The 16446-nt window shown below is 44.5% G+C and overlaps 1 protein-coding gene across 5 annotated transcripts in view; it reads right to left on the bottom strand.

The window, feature by feature from the left end:
* The window catches only part of SLC39A11 (solute carrier family 39 member 11), a 339059-nt gene that overhangs the window by 162449 nt on the left and 160164 nt on the right, over positions 1-16446 (bottom strand). The window lies entirely within an intron of this gene.

The raw sequence follows: 16446 nt of genomic DNA on the forward strand, positions 1-16446 counted from the left end.
CCCTCCTCCTTGTGTACACTCCTTGTACAACCCCTGGGACTGTGAGTACAATGGATTCCACTCCTGCGATTAGTCAAAGTTGATCTAAGACAAGGAGATCGGGCAGGGGGTGTCTGGCTCTTTAAAAGAGAGAGTTTTCTCCAGCTGGTCCCCGAAGAGGAAGTCAGTGATTTCTCTAGGGCTAAGGCTCAGGCAGGTGCATTTGAAGGGGTCACACCCAAGTAAATGCCCCAGCGCTGTCATCCCCCAGTTTCACTTGCAGTGAAAGTGACGCAAGCAGCAGACAGCATTTGCTGACAGTGAAGGCCCTGGCGTTTGTCAGGATGTCCATTTGGAAGCATCTGGGATTACGAGCCAGATTCTTGCCTGGGAGGAAAAAAAAAAACCATTTCCTCTACCCTTCCAGGTTCTGCCATTGGGGTCTGGAAATTAACCTGACAAAGACAGATGAACAACAGAAAAACAGAGTTTATTAACATGTGCAGGGGGCAGAGTAGGAGAAACTCAAAGGGGTGGTTAGAACTTGGGGCTTATGCAGCCTCTTAACAAAGAAAAACAAATTTGCAGAGAAATTGACACCACAAAGGAAAAGAGATGTGGGCTTTTAGGAATGACACCCCGGGAAGGTAAATACTCGGGGGAACTAGGGAAGATGAGGGCTGTTTTAGTAAAGCCTGTTACATGGATTCCTCCCGGTGCCTCCTCTGGACGGAGAAGAGCCTCTGAGGATGAAGAGTCCTCTGCCCTTCCTGATGTGGGGGGTGGGAGCACCTTTCTCCTGGGAAATGTATGTCCTGCTTTCAGGTAGAAAGAGGGCAGTCAGAGAGCCCTTCCTGCATCTGCTGCTTCTCAAGTGTCTTCAGCTGCAAATACTCAATATGCCAAGGTGGGATATTCGGGGGTGGCACACTCTGATGCCCCTCCTTCTCAAATACTGGTGCACATGTTCAATAGGAGAGCCCGGGCTCCTTCCCCAGAGAGTCTGGCACTATGGGCCAGGGGCAGATTCATTTTTTAAAATTGCATGATTTTCTTAATATAAAAAGAGCATAAAGAGGAAAAGAAAATGGTGTGTAGTCCCACTGCCCAGAGAATCTCTGCTGACATTTAAACGCATAAAAGTAACACAGATGGACGGTTAGAAATGCAAGCAGAACAGGAAGGGCTGAAATGAAAACTCGGAGTCTCGCTGCCTCAACTCTCTCTTCCCAAGGGAACCAGTGATCACAGATTCTACTGGATTCCACCAGGAAAAATATTACATTAATACCAGAACATATGTCCTTCTCAACAATTTTTTTTTTAACCCAAAAGGAATGGTATTATTTCCTGTTTCGTAGTTTGCTTTTTGCTTAATATAACTTATAGATTTTTCTACTTCCGCACTTAAAAAAACCTACCTTGTTTATTTAAATAGGTTTACAATAGGGAAAGAATCACATTTTCAATCAGTGCCTAAGGTGATTGTAATGTCGGGGGTGAGCAGAGCACACTGAGAACCCTGAGCTGGAGTACAGGTACGCTCACGTGGCACTCTCTCTGGTTGCGATGTCAATCCAGGCGGAGGCCTGGGAAATGGCCCCCCTCCCCCCTAACAAGCAGAGCCCTGGCACCTCTGAACATCCTGCACTTAGGCGCTGCTCCCACAGCACAACTGGATAAACATTCCCATCCAGACTCCATTCGTTCACCTGGAAGGGTCTCGGGATCCCTGCCAGGGGTCAGGCAGCACTAGGCAGGAAATTATTCCTGGCTTTACCTCTGGAAATGGTGTGCCAGGAGGCAATTCGTTCATTTGCAAAGCATTGTGGGTAGACCCCCCCCAGTCACCACTCATCCATTTTTAATCTTGGTTCAATGCCAAAGCAAAGGAAGCAGCCAAGAAGTTGGTTCCACACAGCCCCAGATGCTCTCCAGATGCAGGAAGATCACTCTTCCCCTTCCTCTTTAGCCATATTCTCCTGCAGATTTTTGGGTGTTACAGAGCTCCAAAATAATGTTGCTCCTGACTGGCCTGAAGCATCATTTTGCAGTCTCACTTACCTTTCTTTTTGCTGAGGAAGATTTTCCCTGGGCTAACATCTGTTGCCAATCTTCTTCTATTTTGTATGTGGGTTGCTGCCACAGCATGGCCACCAACAAGTGGTATAGGTCTGCGTCTGGGAACCAAATCTGGGCCACTGAAGCACAGCGCATCGAATTTAACCACTAGGCCATGGGGCTGGCCCAACTCACTTACCTTTTCTATTATTTTTTTTGGAGGAAGATTATCCCTGAGCTAACATCTGCCACCAATCCTTCTCCTTTTGCTGAGGAAGACTGGTCCTGACCTAACATCTGTGCCCATCTTCCTCTACTATACATGTGGGACGCCTACCACAGCATGGCTTGACAAGTGAAGCAGTGCCATGTCTGTACCTGGGATCCAAACCAGCAAACCCTGGGCCCCCAAAGCAGAATGTGCAAACTTAACTGCTGTGCCACTGGGCCGGCCCCTCACTTACCTTTTAATTGGAAAATATTTGCCCAATAATGAGCCTATGATATCTTTCACCTAATTATCTCTGAAAATCCTCAGCAACTCCCCTTCCCTGGCTGCAGAGAGGATGCCTACGCTTGGAGATCTGTAGGTTGGAAAGGGAAAGAGCAATGCCTGCGATGGAGTTTTTGCTCGTCTCTGGTGCTGGGGAGAGGCAGGGGATCCCAGCCAGCAGACAGAGTCCTGGAGGTAGAAGAGAGCTAGAAGCCAAGACCCACATCCTGAGATGTATAGATCTTCTGGAGTGTGTCCCCGGCTCTCCACCCACCTCCTCTGCGGGTGCCTTCTCCCCATGCAGGAGAGCCTGGGCTACATGCGTGCTCTCCTATGCTCCCCAGAGGGGGTCAACTGGACCACGCAGGTATACAACTCATGCAATTCTGCCAGATTCTCAAACCCAACTGTTCTCTTGAACTGAGGAGGCAGCAAGCTGGGAGCTGTGGGGCAGCCCTTAACCGGCTACGGCAGAGCTGAGAAGCAGGTTTGCAGAGTGAAGAAGGAAGATGGAATGCAGAAGAGAAAGGCCTTGGTGGGGAGAAGAGTAGACTGAATAAGCACATGCCGTCAGCTTCACACTTCCTAATTCCAGTGCCCCACGAGGACCCACTGATCTCATCGCCCTTGGATTCTGTGTCCTTAAAATGCATTCCCCTTTCTTCCTCCAGCTAGTTTAAAGGGGTTGCCCCCGCTTTCAACCACAAGGTCCTTCCCTGATCAGGTCAAACTGCAGTTGCCATAAAGTCTTGTTGGCTGACAGTGGAACAAGAGAATAGTAGGTTGGAAACAACTACTCAAATGTTTGTCTGGGGAAAGCGAGCCTCTGGGTGAGGATTTTTGCTCCAAAGCAAAGAGCAAAGTCCACTCTGGATGCAGCTGGATGCAGGGCATCTCTCTCCCACCCCAGACGCACATGGTTCCCTCTCACAGTTTTATGACTGAACGGCGAGAGAGCGCCCTCCTCAGTGAGGCTGGATGCTCAGACGATGAAGAGCTGGAGCACCTATTTGCAAGGCTGTCCTAGGATTTTATGCAAAGCTCACATCAGGAGAAAGGGGGACATCTTGCTGCCTGGTAATTCAAGGTCCTACAAATCTCTGCTGTTGTGCAGGTGGAGCGGCTGATACAGGAGCCGGAAGTTACCACTCCAGAGAGAAAATTTAGGTGTCTGCCCCTTACTTTCACCTGCAAAACTTTCACCTTTCTTCCAAAGAAACTGCCAGGGACGACTCTGAGATGAAAGAGAGAACTGTGGACAGATGAGCAGAAGCACTCTTGATGGCGGGGCAGGGGAGGGCGTGATGGTGACCGGGGGTGCAGCTGTGTTGGCCATACCTAACAAGGGCCCCGTTCCCTCCCCCTCCCCAAGGAGAAAAAGCACCGCCAAGGTCCCTCACCCAACTGTGGACAAAGGAAGTAAGACAAAGATTGCAGAGTTTGGGATCCTTCTACTTCTTTCTCCTAAAAATATGGCCTAATCATTTTATACCCCAAATAAACCTAAGGAATGTTATAGTGGCTGCATATTGAATAAGCTAGGGAGAGAAAGGAAATCTCACAACTAAAAACCCAGGTAGGTAAACATATTTTAAACATAGTAGGAGAGAAACAGAGAGCAAATTGCTGCAGAGAGAGGAAAGGAGACGGGGGCTAGCTTGGGAAGGAAAAGCTGGTGCAATTAGACCGGATGCTGGAATAACATTTGGAAGGTGGGGGAGTCACACAGAATGTGAGTAAGTGAACTGTATACATTATTTTAAATCCTGTTCCTCGTTAATTCTGTAAATATTCCACTTAATTCATCATTATTAAATTTGCCAGCAAAGCTGCAGGGTAAAACTTCAGCCCAAAGTTTAATTACACTCAGGCAGAGTGGAGCATTTTTCACGTCCCCAAGAGCTGCCAAAGGAGAAAGATGCAGCTTTCATAATGGCCAGGGTGACAGGCATCTTTCTGAGCACAGCTGCCACCCTGTTGAGGACTTCCTAGGAGGGCAGAGGGTTCCTGGAACCCTTAGGTTGTCCAGCATATGCCAGCGAAATTGCAACATGAGACAGAATTTTATGGAAAAGTTATTCAAATCCAGTGATGCCAAATGCTCCACAATCCATCCATCCTTCCTTCCCTCATCTCCCACCAGTGCACGCGTGCATGCATGCATGAGCACACACACACACCGCCATGCACATGTCTGTCATCCTACGTTCATGCAGCTCTTACTGATTACTCAGTTTGTACATGTTCATTTATTAATTATTATCTATCCTGGAGTCAGGGTTTCCTTTCTAACTCATTTCCTTCCTCTTTCCTTAGAACACTTTCATCCGCTTACTATGTTAGCATCTCCTTCTGTCGGGGGGTCAAAGTTAAATTCAGAAATTTTCCTTTTTGTTCTCTTGAGACATATGCTCTGCCATGTCCACAACCGTCTGGATCATTGGGTAGAAATAGAGGTTGGATTATGACAGCTGAATAAAGAATAAACAAAGAGCTACTGTGGAATGTTTAGTGAGGAGAAGTGGGCAGCAGCCAAATGCTTCATATCAGGGGTTGACTTCCCCTGACCCTAAAGCCAAAGTCAAGTAGAGAAGAACCAAGGGAGCATGCTATCAAGTTCTAAACGCTTGACTCTACTTGTTAAAATCTAGTACTAGTGGGGCCACAATCACAGAAACTTAGATCCCATAGGGACCTTATCAATTTCCCTGTGCCTCCAGCCTTGAAATAAGTCCTCAGACCCCAGCCAGGCATCCAGCCTGGGCAGTCCTTGGTTATGAGGTGAGCTAAGAGAAAATGCATAATGTGAGCTAGTGTCCCTCTTGGTTTAGACAAAACCTAATTAAGCAGTATCCTACCAAAAGATTCAAAAGCATTATCCTCTCTATAAAGAAGAGCAGAAACACACACACTTCTAAAGATCATTGTGCATATCTGAGAAAGATACGTAAGTCTCAAGTTACACTGAGAAAAGCTGGTGTGTTAGGGGTGTGCTTTTGAGGGAACATGCTGGAAAAGGCTTGGAGATCAATTGTTCACATCTTTCCAATCTAATTGTCTCTCTCGCCCTCTCCTCTAGGTTTGCTCCCATATTCCTCCCTCTCTTCAGCCATCACTTTGTGATCACCTATCATACTGGGTCTTTGAACAGTAACTCATAAGGCAAAATTACTGTTGGCTTTAAAATTGGGCCCAGTTCCCTGACTCCTTTGCAGGATGGGCAATGAGACCCTCAAGTAAGATTATTTTCAGTCTGGTCAGTGTCAAGTTAAAATGGGGAAAAGAAGTCCTAATTTTTCCTTTGCAATCAGCTTGTGATGCTCAATTGAAATCATCAATAATCTTTTTCCTAATTATTCATGAGAGATAACTGGGATGGAAGAAAAAAGTCTGCAGCGGGGCAAGAGGGAAAAATTGCAGGTAATTTTCAATGAAAGAGATTTTTCTAGCAGCCGGACTCGGATGCCCCTCGTGGGAGCCCATCAGACGTGCTCCATGGGAGTCACGATGGATTTGGACACAGCCGCAAGACAAGTGTGCTTGTTCCAGCTTTATGGTGGCTCACGTTCTCACCCCGAGGGCAAGTGAGCAGAGGGGACTTCATCTTTGGCACAAGGGGATTCCCCCCCTCCAGAACCAGGGCAGCTCCCCGGCAATAAGCAAAGCTCTTGGAGAGACATGAACCCCGTCATACCTACACTGTCAACTTTTGCTACTACTGTGGAAACGGTGTCACTTCTCTTGGAGATTTCAGGAAAAAAGACAGCCCATTAGTAGATTTTCTTCACATATTTCGGGAAAATACACAAGCCTCCCAGCCCCAGGGGACTGCTTGCTGTTGGACCTCACCAAGCTCACGCCTACCTCTTGGACTTTGTTTGGCCTTTTCCCTCTTCAAGTGGTACTCTCTTTCTCCAGGCAGCCCATGGCTGTCCCTTATCCTCTCCAGGCTCTTAATCACAAATCTCAATATCCCATTTAAAACGTCAGCACCTCCAACACCCCCTTCCCTGCCTTATGCTTCTCCGCCGCACTCACTGCTATCCGGTTCCTACACGTTTCCCCCTCTTCACCTTGTTCCGCACGGTGCCCCCCAGCAGGAACACAAGCTCTAGGCGGATGGGGGTGTGTCCATCTGATTAGTGTCATATCCCCGGCACCTGACACACGGGAGATGATCAATGAACATTTACTGAATAAAGCAATGAGTGAATGAACAGGAAAACCTGTCTAAGTGAACCAGCATGAGGCATTTCCACATCACTAAAGAGCTGAAAGCTGGTCACTTGCAGCAGCAGCATTTAAAAATGAACGCAGAGTCTTACACAGAAAACCTCCCAGGAAAAAAAAAATTAAGTCTCAATATAGAGAAATAACAGATCATTCAGGAGACAGCAAGGAAGATTACGAAGATGCTCAAGAAACAGGAAGCACACATGCCCCAAATGCCAGGACTGGGAAAAGTCTGTTTCCAAAAGGCCGACTATTTCTAAAATCTGACATCATGGAGTCAAAAGGTATTCATGACTCACAGCTGGCTTCAGACAGCATTCAGAAGGTATTCTCAATTCACAAGTGGATCCAACTCTCCCTTGAACAACTGGAACCTAAGGACAGCTTCCTGGGTGGGAGGTCCTCATGTGAAGTCAAGGGGAGGTGTGACATTGCCTCCTGGCTGGCTCTGCCCCAGCAGGCCCTGCAGAAGGGTGGGCATGGTGGTGAGGGCCCCTCGCTCCCTTAAATAATAACATGTGAAAGGCAAATAACAGGTTACAAGAAAAATAGAGACCAGGCCCCAGAGCTGGGGACCTCGGAATTCCACCCACCTTGGTTCACAGGGTCGTTTGAGAAACAAATGTGATGCACTATGCAGGATGCAAAGTAAGGACCAGAAGAGAGGGGAAAGACCAGGACAATTAAGTAGTCAAGTTACAGCACTTCACACACTTTGCAACTGATGCCATGAATTCTCCATCAAAAAACTAAAAACCAGAATTGATACAGGGAAAGGGAGGGTCAGAGAGGATGGAGTAATTATGCTGTGATTTTTGCACAGCTATTATTTTCAACTGAAAAAAATACCTACAACCTTCCTTTTATCCCTGTAACATCCAACAGGGGAACAAAAGTCACCAGCCCCATTATCAAGTGCTGCTTTGTGTTTGCCTTCCTGCCCAGAGTTCCACAGGAACCCAGGTCTCACCTTCCGGCCCTGGTCCAACCAGCACTCCTGGCTGCAGCATCCCATTGCCCCAATTCCACCGAGCTTGAAACTCAAGGGATGGAGAAATTATCTGGGACCCAACCTAGAGTTACGAGGCTGTGCCTCTTGACAGTCGGAAAGGCAGGTTTCTGAAGTGACCCAGGTTCGTAATCCTAAGAACGTTCGCCCTCCCAGAAGTTCAAGATTCAGTGTGAACCTGCTGGAGCAGCCTGTGCAGAGAACGGGGTATCATCAGAAATGGTGAGTCGTGCCTATTCTAAACCTTTACCTTTTTGCCTAACTGCTTCATCAGTTCTGAACATTTGTTACGAATGCCTCTGGCACTCGGGCTTCATTTCAGCAGACCTTATAAAAGAAAGAAATCTCAAAAACAATTAATACTGGAAATAAATGAAGCTTTCTTCGGGTAATTATCAAAAAGAGAGAATTAAAACTCCAAAGGCCAGTAAGCTGTTTTGCAAAGAATGGACAGAAGATGGTAACGTGCCAAACTCTCTCGTCCAAGTCCATAACCAATCTTAGGGACTCGGAGGAGAGTTACCTACGAGAACGTTTCCCACTACATGGTATCTGAACATGCCTCTGTCGAGCATCAGCCAGGGGTAAAGCAAAGTCCTGAGGAACAACTGTCTGACCGTTCATCTGAGGCTCTTCTCCCAGTTTATTCAGTTAGAAAAGGGCAGAGAGAAGATTGAGAGGCAGTTTAATAGGAACTTAACAATCATGAATAGCTGGCGTGCAATGGATGGTGGGGAAGTGTTCATCTTCCACACTAATCCAATATGAACAACAGCAGGAGCCGTTTCGGTTTCCCATCAGAAAGGACCTCCTCACTTTAGGGTCTGATGGCCAAAGTGATGCTACCTTGAAATCTACGTCAGCAATTACATTCTCAACTATTTTGACTAGGGTCACTCTTCCTAACCAGTTACATTTCACTTTGTTTTGTTCGGAATAAACTTTTTACTTTAGAACAGTTTTAGATTTACAGAAAAGTTTCAAAGATAGTACAGAGAGTTCCTCACACCCCTCCTCCAGTTCCCCCTTTTTTTCACATCTTATATTACTATGGGACATTTGTCAACACTAGAGAGCCAATATTGGGACATCACTATTAACTAAACTCCAGACTTTATTTGGATTTTACTAGTTTTTCCCTACTATGCTTTTTCTGGTCCTGGATCCCTTCCAGGATCCCACATCGCATTTAGTGGTTATATCTCCTTAGGCTCCTCCAGGCTGCAGCAGTTTCTCAGACTTTCCTTGTTTTTGACAACCTTGACAGTTTCAAGGGATACTGGTCAAGTATTCTGTAGGATGTCCCTCAATTACGATTTGTCTTATGTTCTCCTCATGATTATACTGGGTTATGGGTTTAGGAGAGGAAGATCACAGAGGCATAGTACCATCCTCGTCACATCATATCAAGGGCACGTGCTCTCGACATGACTTATCGCTAACATCTCTGAGCTAACCTTGATCACCTGGCCAAGGTTGTAAGTTTGCAGGAGAAAGTTACTTTCTCCCCTCCTTTGCATATTCCACTCCTTGGAAGCAAATCATTAAGAACAACCCACACTCAAGGAAGAAAGGAGAGTTCACCTCCTTGAGGAGTATCTATGTACATTATTGGGAATTTTTCTGTAATGAAAATATTATTATTTAAAATACCGCAATTTATTCAATCATTTACTTATATAGGTGGACTCATGGGTATTTATTTTATACTTTGGGTTATAATCCAATAGGACATTGTTGATTTTGTTGCTTTAAATTGTTCCACCTGTGGCCATTGGGGTCCTTTTCCGGTTGGCACCTGTTCAATTATATTTTAATATCCCATCCAAAGTGGGGAGTCTATAATTAAGAAAGGAAAATAAGTTTCCCCCCCACCAGGAAGAGCCTTTGATTATATAACAAAAATTTCCACTCTTCACACAGAATTGGGTTTTTTTCCTACTAGGTTCTCAGAACGACTGAGGCGGTGGGATGCTGACTCTCTGCGGGATGCCGGGTCTGGGAGCACAGCCAGGAGTAGGTGACACTCAACCACAGGGAGCCTCGGGGAGAAGGAAGTTGGGGCTCTGGCCAACGAACAGAGGCAAGGGAGCTGGGTTGTGAGTGGGAGGCTGCTCCCAGCGGTTCTTTACGGGAGAATCCGGCTGGAAAACTAGGGTATCAGCACCTGTGCCCAGACAAAGTGGGAAAACACCAGAGGCAGATTCCAATTACACTGATGGCTAAAGCAGAGGCCGTGTTCCACTCATCGCCCCATCCCTCACACCGCCCTGCAGAGAGCAGGGCTCCGTCATCTGTCACAATATGGCGGATCACATGTGAGTCGAAATAATGATTTCAGATCTCTCCCCAGGGTCGTTGGCCAGAATTAACATTTATTACCAAGACTGATTAACTGGAGCTTCATCTGCTCCTCCTCATCTCAACCCATAGAGGCAGAGTAAGCTTTGTGTATTTTAATATCACTAGGAGGAAAGAAGAAGGGTTTTACCCAGGGCTGCTAACATCTGTGAACTAAAGCAACAACATCAAAATAGCTAATCACTGGCCATTCTAGCTAGCTAGCTATGTGTATATATGTGTATGTGTATGTGTGTGTATGTATTACTACATATAATATACAATGTAATTTTACATATATGTGTGTGTGTATATATGCACACCCTCTAGTAACTGCTTTCCACCTGGCCACTACTCTACTACTGGTATTTTAAAAAGCAATATACTCACAGCAACAGCTTTTCGAAGCTCTATGATGACAGAGACTTGGCCTAATTTTGTTTGCTTATTTGTTGTTTTGTTTTTTAGCTAAAGTATCTCCAGCATCTAAAGGATCTAAAAGAGTGCCTGGCATAGAGGTCTCAGTAAATATTTGTTAGATGAGTGAAGCTAAAAGTCAACTGCCCTCATCTTAACATCGTAATACTGCAAACTACCACCTAAGGGCTCGGTTAGGATGTTTGTTTTTTTTTTTTTTTTGGTGAGGAAGATCCTCCCTGAGCTAACATTTGTTGCCAGTATTCTTCTTTTTGCTTGAGGAAGACTGTCCCTGAGCTAACATCTGTAACAATCTTCCTCTATTTTGTATGTGAGATGCCACCATACCATGGCTTGATAAGCAGTGTGTAGGTCCACTCCTGGGATCCAAACTTGTGAACTCTGGGCTGTCAAAGTTCCAGGAGTGCATGAACATAACTACTACACCACTGGGCCAGTCCCTGGATGATTTTTTGCTCCATTGTTTCCAACAGGAGTTCCTGTCTTTTTCATAGCATCCCTCCCCAACGTCTGTGCCTGGAGTGGACACAGAGTTCCTAATGAAAGGACTACTTCTAAGAGTTTAAAAATATATATACATACGGTGTCAGGCAGAGAGAAGAGTAAACAAATACAACAAGAGGAAAAGGGAATAAATAAACCAAATAAACTCCTTGTTAGTGGTTCTTAGACGGAGCCTGCCCCAAGGTGGAAGTTCAATTATTAATCGTAAGAAACCCTAACTTAGCAGCTGCTGGGCAGAGAGTCTGAAGAAAGGCTGGAAATGCCAGGAATTATACCACTTTCTCTCTAACACGCCTGCCCTTCTGACTGAGCAGCTCCCGACGCTCCAGCTCACGGCTGCTCTGAATGAGAGAGAAAACATCACGGCAGATCTGGCTTGACTTAAGAGCAACATGTGAACGGAGGAGTGAGGATGCCAGAAGGCAGGTAGGATGGCAAGATTCTGCAATGACCCCTCTTTGCCACCAGGGTCCTCTCCTTCGTGGTCAGGGAACACTCTGTAATCAGACTCCTCAGCTGGAGGGGGCAGTGGTCTCATGAGCATAAATAGCAAAGCTGAGATCCACTCTTCACGCAGTCTACAAATGAGGCAGGAACGTGGTGTGGCAGGGAGGAGACGAGCGGAGGTGAGGGAAGAGGAGGGGGCAGGGAACTCCCTCTTGGCTCTCAGAACAGGGATGTTCAAGTCCAGGCTGGAGGCATTCTGACTGCACTCGTGAACCTTGAAAACAACTCTTCACAAGCATGGAACCAGTGAGCTCTCAGAGCTGCCCTAGAATGTCTGTCAGCCTGCGTGTGCCCCATTCCCCGTCACCTCTAAGCATCAGTGGCATTTGGGCTGAGAGGGAGCTGGCAGTGGTTGAAGAATCCCTGCTAAGCTCCAGCCAGGATGCCTGGGAGGAGCCACATTGCCACCTGCAGTTTGCCAGAGACGTGGATCCCTTGGCCCCGCCCTGGTAGAGCTGTAGATCCAAGCTGTTGCCTATCCCATGTTTAGATGGTCAGTAGATTCTCAGCAGAGGTGTGGAAACAATTCAACGGGGAGATGAAAATGCTTTCCAAAAATGGTGCTGGAACAAGTGGATTTCAATGAGAAAGAAAGAAAGAAGGAAAGGAAGGAAGGAAGGAAGAAAGAAAGTCTGAAATCTTGACCCCTACCTCACACCACAAACAAAAATTAACCAAAGATATTTTACAGACGTAAATATAAGGCTAAAACTATAAAGCATCTAGAAGAAAATATAGGACAATCTCTTCACAACTTGAGGGTAGGCAAAGATTTCTTAGAGTAGATACAAGAGGCACAAATCATAAAAGAACAATTTTATAAGTTAAACTTTACCACATTTTAAAAGATTTTCCCATCAAAAGACACCATTAAAAAACTGAAACAGTGAGCCAAAGATGGGTTAAAAAAATATTTACAATACATGTATCTAACCAATCACTTGTATCCAGAATATATCAAGAATGTCTACAAATCAATAATAAAAAGACAAAAAAAAAAACAATAAAAAATGGGAAAAGATTTGAACAGAGGCTTTGCAAAAGTACATTTACGAACAGCCCAGAAGAACATAACAATGTGCTCAACATATCAGTCGTCAGGGAAATATAACGTGAAACTACAAGATACCATTTCATACACACTAGAATATGGAATGGTTAGAACTCACAAGACTGACCACACCAAATGTTGGCAGGGTGTGAAACAACTAGAACTCTCCAACACTGATGACAGACGTGTCAAATAGTACAACCACTTTGGAAAACTGTTTGGCAGTTTCCTATAAAGTATAACATACGTGTACCCTGTGATCCAGCAATTCCACTCTTAGGTATTTTCCGAAAACAAGTGAAAATATATGTCCAAAAACTCTTATGCAAAAACGTTCCTAGCAGCTTTATTCATTAGCAGTCCCAAACTCAACATGCAAGATTAGGAGGGAACAAGGACACCAGAAGCCCGTCTCAAAAAGACGGCTGCGTGATGCAACCCCTTCATCCATGGATTGACTGAAAAGAGACTCGGGAGCAGGGCAACCATCCTAACAGACGTTGTGGCGACCAATGAATGCGTTTCTATAGGACAAAACAGCCAGAAGACGACATGGACGTCATGAATCAGGATCAAATAACACTAATATGAATACATAATCTGGAGCTGAGAGGAGGTGCAAGAAAGTGTACTTTTGTAAGAGAGAATCACTCCATGAGGTATAAAATATTTATATATATTTTAAACGAAAAACATTAAAACACATCTTCTTAAGAGTCCTCATACTATTTTTTCTTATCTTTATAGGTCTTTTACAAATGAATATCTCTTTTAGTAAAGAAATATTTATCTAAAGCTTAGCCATTCCTTTAGCTATACCTCAACTTCTCTTGCTTCAGCTAAATTTAAATATAATTAAATTTAATACTTTTTTTTTTTATTGAGGAAGATTAGCCCTGAGCTAACACCTGCTGCCAATCCTCCTCTTTTTGCTGAGGAAGGCTGGCCCTGAGCTAACATCCGTGCCCATCTTCCTCTACTTTATATGTGGGACACCCACCACAGCATGGCTTGCCAAGCGGTGCCATGTCTGCACCCGGGATCCGAACCAGTGAACCCTGGGCCACAGAAGCAGAACGTGCAAACTTAACCACTGTGCCACCGGACCGGCCCCTAATACTTATTTTTAAAACAGCATGTAATCCTCTTCCTATATTAACTAAATTCTTTCCATCCATCTATCCTTTTATCTGTAAATATCCAGAGACAGATGTCTAGAACTGTATCTATAAAATGTTTATATTGATTATTTCTTGCGGAGATTTCTTGCCTTTTTCTCTGGGCTCTTTATGTTGCTTAAATGTTTACAAAGAGCATACATCATTTTTATAAATAATCAAGTCACAAATCATTTAAAAAAAAAGTAGATCTCCTTCTGGTCGTAATCCTAGCACGTTGTTCATTTCTTGTGTGAAACACGACAAAATTTATAGCTATACATGTATTTCCATGTGTTTATTTCACATGTGTTTCCACCACTGGGCTGCAGCCCTGAGGGCAGGGCCAGAAATGGGGACCAGCACGTAGCAGACACACACACACAACACACATTCTCTGAATAGGTGGCACGAAGAGAAGCAAGCTAATTAGCTTCTCCATTTATAAATTTCCTAGAGTTAAAAAAGTCACCAAGATTGACCCTGTCTAATTTTCTTTTTAGCTATATCTAAAATGACAGAATATCCTCTGAGTTCAGAGACTGAACTCTTAGAAACTGGCAAGGCTTCATTCGCAGTCTTTCACCAGGAGAACGTAAGGGCAGCAGAGCTGTCACTCACAAAGGCTTTCAAATTCCTGGAGGAATGAGACAAATTTTAGCTTCATGAGCTGCTCCTCCAACAGTTTCATGTAGATAAATGAAAAATATGACTTATAGACTTTGACTCTTTCCTAGAATTGGTTCCTAAATAACTTGGGGGCTACCATGCTGGTTCCACTGCTTGACCACAGAGAAACTCCGTCAAAGTCAATGGAGATAACGCCCATTTGAGAGCTGCAGATCCAGACAGAGCAGCAGTGGTATTTCAATGTAATACAAGGGTAGGAGTTTCTCTTGTTCTCCCTGCTTTTAGCTACTCTCATCTGTTTCTCACTTCTTAACCTTTCTGCAATAGTTAATTCTGCATTCCTCCTCTGGAAACAGGGTTAAAGTAATTTCTACTACTCTTTAATAATGAATTTGTTCTAAATGTTCTTAGCATCTTAAGTGATCTGTACTCTTGCTCCTTAAATTTCTATTAGGAAGATAAATTGAGAATGCTAAATGTCAATGTCTAAGTGGTTCTTTCATCCATCATGGAGAGCACGGTAGTCCTGGGACTTAATTTAAAAAAAGAATCCCATGCCATTTATCAAGAGTTTCTGCTCTGGTTTTGGGTCTGTCAGAGGTACTTGGCAGTCCGAATCTTTGAACCCTGGAGCTGATCCATGTCTCAGCATGCTCCTGTCTCCAAAGAAGATTCTTGAAAATATCAGGACTAGCTTCTCATGACAACCTAAGAGATTTGAGAGTGGGAGACAGCATCTAAGAAACAAGAACTTGAATGAGGCCATCCAACAGTGGCATCCTTTCTTCAACAGTGGCATCATTACTTGGCTCTGCCTGTGTGCCATTACCTTGACCCTAGGCTCCTGGAAGTCATTGCCTCAAGAGCAAAGGCACGCGATGTAGAACAGGACTGCCTGTCAACGCAGGTCACCTCACATCAACAGGGTGCCAAATAAACGTTAGCTGTCACCTCTCCCCAGACGACTCCCATATCTTGTCCCTAAAAAGTGATTTTTAATTTTTTCTGTGATTACAGATGTCTTTGAGAACTTGATGAAAGGTACTGGCAGTCTCCTTAGGAAAATATACATACACACAAAAATTTCTTGCAACTCCAAATGGTTATTAATTAATCCTAGGTCATTAACTCGTGTCCTAGGGACAAAGGGTTACAGAAAAAGAAGCACCAAGGAGCTGTATGAAGAGGATTCTGGGCCGGCAAGATGCCGCCCTTTCCCTACATGTTGAAGCTAACATTCAGCTGACTCTGATCGGGTAACTAGAAAATCAACATCAAATTCTGAACAAAGGAAATTTCACTCCATACTGTGCGTACAATATTTCCTTAGACCTGAAATTTAAATCCTATGAAAAATTCACCCACACATAGAAAATTTATAGTTTTTCATACTGATACTTAAGCTTTTCAATATCAGCTACTGCTCAGCTCTAAAGAAGTAATGCAAATAAGCACAATAAATTATGCGGAAGGGCAAAATAGGAAACTTGAGACAGCATATTTGTAGCAAAAGGACTTTAAAAATATTTTTGAGACATGGTGGCATCACACTGTGGTTTCTCTGAATCTCTGCCAACAAAATGAAAAAAATCCTATATTCTAACATTTTTTAAAACATCGTATTTTGTTGTAACTTTGCTGCTCCTGGAAATCCGTGAGAGAAAGAGGACCCCTCCATTTGGGAAGACATCGCATAAAAGTCTCCTTTAAACCACTGTTTAAACATGGAGCAAAATATTCTCTGCTGAGCAATCAGAGTGATCAACTTCAACGCGAAAATGTACCATCTCTTTAAAAACAATAAACAAATTTTTTTAACAGCAACCAAAACACCGCCTCATTCTGTAGAATGTAAGGACATTGAGAGGCTTTGACAAAAAAATCCAACGAAGCTGAACCTTCTCTTGGACAGACTGACAAGGGAGCCAGCTGCTCTGAAACAAATTGGAGAAGCCTGGTTGGACTGGCCAGCTGTCTCAAACAGGCCACAGACACATACCAGACCCTATGCGGCCCGAGCTCCATCCAGAAGGGAACAAACACA

Source organism: Equus quagga, chromosome 11 (genome assembly GCF_021613505.1).
Source record: "Equus quagga isolate Etosha38 chromosome 11, UCLA_HA_Equagga_1.0, whole genome shotgun sequence".
In the NCBI taxonomy this organism is placed as follows: Eukaryota; Metazoa; Chordata; class Mammalia; order Perissodactyla; family Equidae; genus Equus; species Equus quagga.